The following is an 8806-nucleotide window of genomic DNA, read 5'->3' on the forward strand; positions in this document are numbered from 1 at the left end:
GGTTTCCAGTGGAGTTCCCGAAGACCGGAGGCGACGGGGGGGAGAGAGGTTTGTCCCCCAGGACCTGGCTCATTTCTTCCGCTGTGGCACAGGGTGAAGGACATCTGGAAAGATTGCGTTCTGGGTACACCGGGCCTGTGCAAAGAACCACACAGAGTAGAGGGGGTGGGAGAGTTAGCAGCGTGCTGTATACTTACCCCAGACTTATGAGCGTCAACCCCTGAATGTTTCCATCACGGCTCTCCGGCTCTCTCAGCTGAGCCTGCTTCTCCACGGCCTCCAGCTCCTTATTAGAAATAAACAAACTAGAGAAATGCATAAAAGCACAATAGTAATATGGAAAAAAAAAAACAATACAAAAAAATGTTAAGATACCTGAATTTGTTTACAATGAAAAATCAAAACGTGTTTGAAATAGTTTCAGCCCATTTTAGACTGCGTGCAAGTGACGTCACTGACAGACTCTACAGTGCAGACTTTCAGGTTAAATTAATTAGCTTACTTCCATTTATCTATTGACAAATTATCAGCAAAAACATTTACAAAGCTATCAAAACCGCCCCTTTACACATAAGATGTGATTAAAAGCCCAAACTTTCATTAATAAGAGCTCAAATCTAGTACGTTATGCTATAATTATGTTTCTACGCTAGCGAATATTTGCTAGCAGACATTTCAGATAATTAAGGAAATATACCATAATCACAGAGGTATAAATATTAAAAAAAAGTACTTAAAGTAGACTGTGGATGATTATTAACAGTGTTACTTAACCAATCTGTCGCAGGTGTTGTGAACTTTTCTTGGTATAACTGACGAGAAACAGAGAAAGTGTCAGACGCGTCCTCTCCTCTCCAGCAGATCTGATGTGTCCGCGGTTGCCATGGTAACTCTCAACGGCTAATAGGCTAATAAAAAACAATATTATTAAAAAAGGGTTTTAGCGTCTTTACAGAGTTCAAGACGTTTGTTTTTACTTTGTTTTATACATTTTATCAACCTATTTATTTATTATAAATTGTAAGACTCACCTCAGAAAAGCTAATTCTCCGGTCAGACACAGTTGAAGTGAAAGTGCCTCAAACAAACGCGCTGTCCTCCTGATACAGTATCTGCGGCAGATGAGCTAGTGTAGCCAGTCTGTGTCATTATTTCACGTTCATAACTCCTTACGAAATAGAAAGTTTCACAACTCCGAAAAAATGTATTTCCTTTCTTGTCAGTATACTGTGCGCGCGGTATGTCACGTCATTATATATTAAAAGCATGTCCATATTCTGACTTGGTGAAGAAAAGAAACACATTTTATCTTTAAGGAACGTTTAATCTTGTGTCTGAAGTTTAATTACACTTTTTAAATATCACTATACTCAGAAAGCATATAAAGAACAAAAGTTATGGTAATGAAATTACGTGCAAACGACGTCGTAGTTACGTTGCCAGTAAGTCATGAAGTTACCAATATATTACGAATAGAGAACCTATCTGGGACGTTCTTGGTTATCTGGTCAGGTTGGAAGGACGTACTGACGACGTTGTGAGTTGGTAATGTAATGGTAATAAAATTACGGGGCATGCGACGTCGTAGTTACGTTGTCAATTGGTAAGGCACGGAATTACCAAAAATTACCAAGACGTTACGTAACTGTTTACGTCGTGTGTTAGCAGGGACAGTGCGATGATTGCAAGCGTTGCTAAGTCCGTCCAAATAAATGCGCAGGAGTTACGAGAATGCAAAGACAAAATTAAAATGATGGAGAAACAAATTGAAAATCTATCCGAAGTCAATAATGATCTGAAAATTCGTGTGCTGGAAGAGGAAAGATACAAGAGGAGATGGTATCTTCGCATAAAAGGTCTCAAGGAGAACTCAAACGAGCGCATAAGAGAGGATGTGATTCAACTTCTGGGCAAGATAACGCCTGAGTTTGCTTCTACTATGGAGGAGGCTGTGGATGTCGTGCATCGGGTGGGAAGAAAGGAGACCGGTCGTTCGAGAGAGGTGATCATTCTTTTTACCCGCAGATTGGTGCGGGACGAAGTATGGAAGAGAACCAAGTCGTCAGCAGTGTGCAAAGAAGCTGGCATCCGTTTTGCCGAAGACCTGACGAAAGAAGATAGACTGTTGAGAAGTGAATTATGGCCAAGAATCGCACAAGCCAGAAAGGAAGGCAAGGCGGCTGGGTTTAGAGGTCCATTTGGGTATATAGAGGGTAAAACGTATCACTTAAAAAGGGTATTGACTGCTTCTCTTTGATATGAGGTGAGGTGGGGTGATAAAAGAAATGGGATTCAGTTTTTTTCTATTCCACAAACGCTAAACGTAGTTTACATCTTTATTTGGATTTAAATTTGTAATTTTTGTATTAAATTTTTTGTTTTATCTGTTTAATTGTTCATGTTCGTGTTAAAATCTGATATCTCATTTTCTTCTTTAAATTGTAGGGGTTTAAAGGACTCAGTTAAGAGAAAGGCAATTTTCTTATTTTGCAAAAGTCAAAAATCACATTGTTTTTTTCTACAAGAAACACATTCAGAGTTGGCAGATGTTACCTTTGGAAAAAGCAGTGGGGGGATGTTATGTTATTTAGTCATGGTTCAAATCGGTCTGCAGGGGTCGCTATATGCATGAATAAATGCCCAGGCAAGATTATTACACACAGGGCTGATGTTAATGGCCATTGGCTTGCAGTGGTCCTATACTTAGACGAAATATTTTTCATTTTAGTTAATGTGTATGGGTATAATGTTCAAACCCAGAATAAAGGCCTGTTAGAGACAATAACAAATGTCATAAGTGACCTAAAAACTAGTTACCCTACAGATTATATTTTAATCGGTGGCGATTTTAACATGTCACCAGATGAATACATGGATAGACAACCGTCTAAATTTGATATTTCTCATGCTAACAGTATTATTCAAAATTTCTGCTTATCCAATGGATTAATTGATATTTGGAGAAACTTAAACCCCACTGCCAGACACTTTTCGTGGTTCAAACCGAATGCCACTTCAAAGTCAAGAATTGATTATTGGCTTGGATCTGAATCTCTTTCAAGTAATGCGACTAAGTGTAATATTTCAGGTGCCCCCTTAACAGATCATTGTGTGATCAACTTAATCTTAGAACAAAGAAATAAACCTTGTAATACTAGAGGCTATTGGAAATTTAATGCAGATTTGTTTAAATCATACTGATTTTTGTACATATATTAAAAAAAATAATTGCTGAATTTAAAGTAAAAAAGATGCCAAGTGGTATTAAATGGGAGTATTTAAAACATAAATTAAGAGAATATTCAATGACCTTTAGCAAAAATCTGATGAAAAAGAAACGTAAAAAAGAATTCCAGTTAATACAAGATATTAATAAATGCTGTTGTCAACCTAACATGTCAGATGAAGATAAAGAAAAACTTATTAAGCTTCATTCCATTCTAGATGAATTCTATATTAAAAAGGCAAAAGGGGCATATGTGAGATCCAGAGCTAAGTGGCTGGAAGAGGGGGAAAAAAAATAGCTCATACTTCATTAATTTGGAGAAAAGACGACAAGAAAAAAATTCGATCAGTAGTTTAATTTGTGAACAAAGTAGAACAATTAAATCACAACTTGATAGTAAAAGAGGTGTTTAAATTTTACTCCAATTTGTATTCCTCTTCTTTTTCCTCTGTTAATTCAAATATCTTTTTTTCAGATGATAAAAAATAATATACCATCTATTGATAGTGTATTTAAAGAACTATGCGATTCAGACCTAACCTTACAAGAGCTTGATGCGGCGATTAAACAGAGTAAACCTGGTAAATCACCGGGTCCTGATGGGTTAACCACAGATTTTTATAATTTTTTTTGGGATGACCTAAAATATCTTTTATTTGAAGCCTTACAAGAGTGTATAAATAATATTGAATTATTGCCAACTATGAAACAAGGGCTTATAATTTTGATACCAAAGCCAGGAAAAGATAAAAGGATATTAGATAATTTACGCCCCATAACACTACTTAATACTGATTACAAACTGTTTACTAAAGCACTGGCTTCCAGATTAAAAAACAGGAATATCACAAATTATTAGTGTGACCCAATCAGGATTCTTAAAGGATAGGTCAATTCATAATAATATCAGGTTAGTTTTTGATTTGGTTGAATATGGTCATTTAATTGAAGAGGATGGTTTAATTTTATTTCTGGATTTCTATAAGGCCTTTGACATGGTGGAGCATTCTTTTATTTTTCAAACTCTTAAACACTTTGGTTTTGGTTCTAAATTTATTAGTATTGTTGGAATGCTTTATAAAGACATAAACAGTTCTGTAGCTCTTACTCAAGGTACATGTCCAAGATTTGAGGTTAGAAGAGGCATCAGGCAAGGTTGTGGATGTTCTCCTTTATTATTTATTATGGTAGCAGAAATGTTGTCTATTTTACTCAAAATGGGAACCATATTAGGCATGATTTTGAAGGTAATAATTTTATTGTCAGTCAATTTGCTGATGACACTACTCTTTTTTTAAAGAAATGAACAGCAAATACCCCTAGCACTTCAGTTAATTAAGTTTTTTTCAGAAGCTTCAGGTTTAAAGCTAAATATGTCAAAATGTGAGTTATTGGCCATTCATGATCATCCTAATGTAACATTATACAATATCCCAGTGAAAAATGAAGTCAAATATTTAGGTATCTGGTTATCTAAGAGGATGGATAATTTAGAACATTTAAATTTTGATAAAACTTTGGATAATTGTAAATTAATAATGAATACTTGGCTGCAGAGAGACATAACAATTTTTGGAAGAATTTTATTGACAAAAATAGAGAATCTTTCTAGATTCATCTATCCATGTTTCTCTTTATCAGTTTCTGCAAAAAGGATAAAGGCAGTTAACAAATTAAACTTTGATTTTATATGGAAAATGAATAGTCATTATATACGTAAAAGTGACATCATTAAAGATTATGAAGAAGGAGGTCTTAAAACGATTGACTTTGATATTATGAATGGGGTCATTAAACTTAGATGGTTGCAGGCTTTCATTAATGATAAGTCCTCTTTCTGGTTTGAGATTCCTACTATCGTATTTAATAAATGTGGTGGCATAAGTTTTCTGCTGCAATGTGATTTTGAACTTTCGAAACTCCCTGTAAAACTTTCTGCTTTCCATCAACAAGTATTATTATACTGGAAATTGATTTTCAAGCATAATTTTAGCCCTCATAATATGTCAATCTGGAACAACAGATGTATAACTGTGAACAGAAAATCTTTGTTTATTGATGAGTGGTGGCAGAAGGGCATATGGTCACTAACACATTTAGTGGACAATGTGGGAAATATACTAAGCCATGTTGCTTTTTGTGGTAAATACAATATAAGTTGCTCTTCTAAAATGTATGAAAAAATTATCAAGAATATTCCATTACAGATGCTTAAATTAGTAAGTGAACATCTGAAACATTCAAGGATAATACCTAAAGTACAAGAACTTATTATAGAAAATGTAAGCTTTGTTGACAGAAAATGTTCAAACAAATTCTTAAGAGACTGTTTAATACATCAATGTTTCCCAGGACCGGTATTAAGAAATTACATTTTTCGTCATTATGAGAAGAAAGAAGTGTGTAAAATTAGGACCAATTTTCTTTCATTTCCTGTTAATCCTAAATGTAAAGAGGTGCACTTTAAAATTCTGAATCATATATATCCAACAAAAGAATTTTTAAGAACGAGATTTAATGTTGAGGGATTCAAATTTATGTCAAATATGTAAGGTAGAGATAGAAACGGTTGAACACTTGTTTTTTTTCAATGCAGTTTGGTAAACAAATTTTGGAATGATGTATTGAGAGGTGGATGCAACAAAGAATACCTGTAAGGTTGATACTGTCGTGGGAATTTATTAAATTTGGGCTATTAATAAAGGATAAAAAGGTATCCTATGTAATGAATAATGTGTTGCTTTTGCTGAAATTTTATATACACAAATGTAAATTTTTCCAAAATCCCTCCAAAATTAGTGGTTTTTAAGGAGGAGTTTAAAGTATATTGGAGACCGTGAGAAGGATGAAAAGTCCTAAAGCAGTGTATTTGTACTCCTTATTGGAAGACTTTGATTTTATAAATTGAATATTGTCCAACTCCCCTACTTTATATATTTATTTGTTCATTTAATCTTTATTTGTATTTTATTTAAAATTTTTCTTTTTCTTTTAGTTTTATTTTCACCTAGGCTTCAACTTTTCTTGCCTGCTGATGTGAATATGTATCAGGTTTGTGTAAATGTAACTTCGAAATGATTTTTTGTATGGTAATAAATGCTCAAAAAAAAAAAAAAAAAAAAAGATCGTGACAGTGGGTTGATTGTGCAGACGAGGACGAGCGCTGCGCAGGTTTGGCTGAAACGTTCGATTGCTCAATTTTGTATCGCAATGTTCTGAATGTCTAACTATAATAATTTTTGTAGAAAAACAGGAAAAGATCCATCCTCTTCACATGAGCAAAAAACGTCCTTGTCATAACAGCAGAGTGGAACGGTATACTACGGTCCTATTTAAACTGGACCAGTGTAACCTTTTATATGTTTGGCTGACTGTCTTAATCTTAATAATGAACAGACTGCGATGTAAGTTTGAAAGTTAGAAATGGCCACTTTGAGATGTTCTGTGTCATTTATACCAAACACAAATGTCGCTGGTTGCTAGTGTGTTTGCAGCATACTATTATTTATTTTTATATATATTATTTTTTATATATTTTTCCAGTTTAATTGATTTTTTATTTATAAAAAATTGTATTTCTTTTATTAAAATGTATATTTTAAGTTTACCCATTTATGTTCCAACAAACTTGAAAAATGTCTGCTTCATAAATGCTTAAAACTTTTATGTAAATGATGACTTATAGATATATATATCAATATATATATATATATATATATATATATCATATATATATTCGAGAGATGGTTCCAAGTCAGTGCTCAATAAATGATGATAAGTTTAGAAATGTTCGTGCAATCCACTTTATTATTGTGTGACATTTTAGCATGCAAAATGAGGGGGAAAACTCAAGATATTCGTCCCTAAAACATCGGCACACATATCGGCCAAGGGTGAATGACCATTACCCATAAAAATATCCATCAGCTACAGAAAAAACATCTGAGTGGCTTGTCATGAAAAGAATGATTGTCACAATACGTTTTTAGTTGCCTCATCAGGGATATAATGTATTCTATTCAACTCACAATTGGCAATGAGAATCAGTTCCTAAATAAACAGTAGCTACTAGCAGAGGCAGACACAAGAACTTTCAGAGTCAAGAGCTGGGTGAGAAACTGTTCCTTAGCATAGCAGCTTCTGAAGGATTAAATGAAGGCATTTTTATTTGTGCACATAAAATTGATATCTTATATGGAGTAGCTGCGTGGGATGGATGGTGCTTTATCAAACAAGCTTCTATCACAAGCCTAAGGCTGCTTTAATATTTTACTAAACACCAGATGGCGCTGTTTCCACACTCTCAAAGCTATGACGATTTCCCGGAACACAGTCAGGGGAAAGCCTCAGTGCTTCCATGGGGCTTCATTGCCCCATCCCTAGTTGTAATGTTTCATGTGCACAAATAAAAGCCTACTCTCTCCTCTCTCTTCTCTCTCCTCTCTGTGTGTGTGTGTGTGTGCCTACTTAACCATATTTTGGGGCCAAATTCTATACCCGAAAGTGAGCCAAAACCTGACAAAATCTCCAAAAAACCTCCCTTTGGGGACCATCCTCATTTGTAAAATTTTTTTTTTAAAAAAAAAATTTTTAAATTTTTTTTTTTTTTTATATATATAAAGATAGCACCAAAGTTTACCTGTGAGGACAAGGGTTAGGTGTAGGGTTTTGGTGTAGGGCGATAGAACTATACAGTTTGTACAGTATGTAAAAACCATTGCCTATGGAGAGTCCCCCCATTTAGCTAAGTAAAACACCCTCAAATATTATGGAGAGAAAAAAAAAACATATACTATAAATCCTCCTGAGACCCAGCTATGAAGGTTTTTGCCTCTGTAGTGGACTTTTTATTTTAGCTAATTTCTCTGAGACTGTACATGCCAAACATTTTTTTCAGCCTGGGATGTCATGTACAGAGCACATCAATAGGGCTTTCCAGAAAATACCAAATGATTGGACTGTTTCACCATGACCCACTCCCTCTCCTTGGTTTTTTTACCTGTACCTGATGTACATCCTTATAGAAATATGATAATATTTTGTAATGAATAATTTAAATCTGATTAACTTTCAAAATTGTTTGTCATAATCAACATATCAGGAAAATGTTTATGGGGCTTCAAACTCAAAATGTGGACATCATTTTACACATGTCGACTGTAGAGGACCACCAGGACTAAAAACATGTTTACTGTATTATGCATTTGGGAGACAAAAGAATTGGTCTCATGGGCTACTATGAAACATAATGTTTAATAACACAAATGAAAGCTGCGCCGGGGGGGCGGAGCCAACAAAATCCGCTGAGCTTTACAAATCCGAGGGGACGGATTGCGAAAGCGTGCGCACAGATTATGAATTCGTGGGTACGGATTCAAAAACCGAGGGTTGTTTATTGTTGTTACAAAATGCATTGCAGCGCACGGATTGGAAATGTCGTGGGTACGGTTTATTAATCCGTGGGCACTATTTGTTAAACCGACGGGAACAGTTTAAGATTTCGTGAGCATGGTTTATAAACTGAGGGGACGGATTGCAAAACCGTCGCCACGGATTGATTTTTTTTTTTCTCCTACAGGC

Source organism: Cyprinus carpio, chromosome B22 (genome assembly GCF_018340385.1).
Source record: "Cyprinus carpio isolate SPL01 chromosome B22, ASM1834038v1, whole genome shotgun sequence".
NCBI lineage: Eukaryota > Metazoa > Chordata > Actinopteri > Cypriniformes > Cyprinidae > Cyprinus > Cyprinus carpio.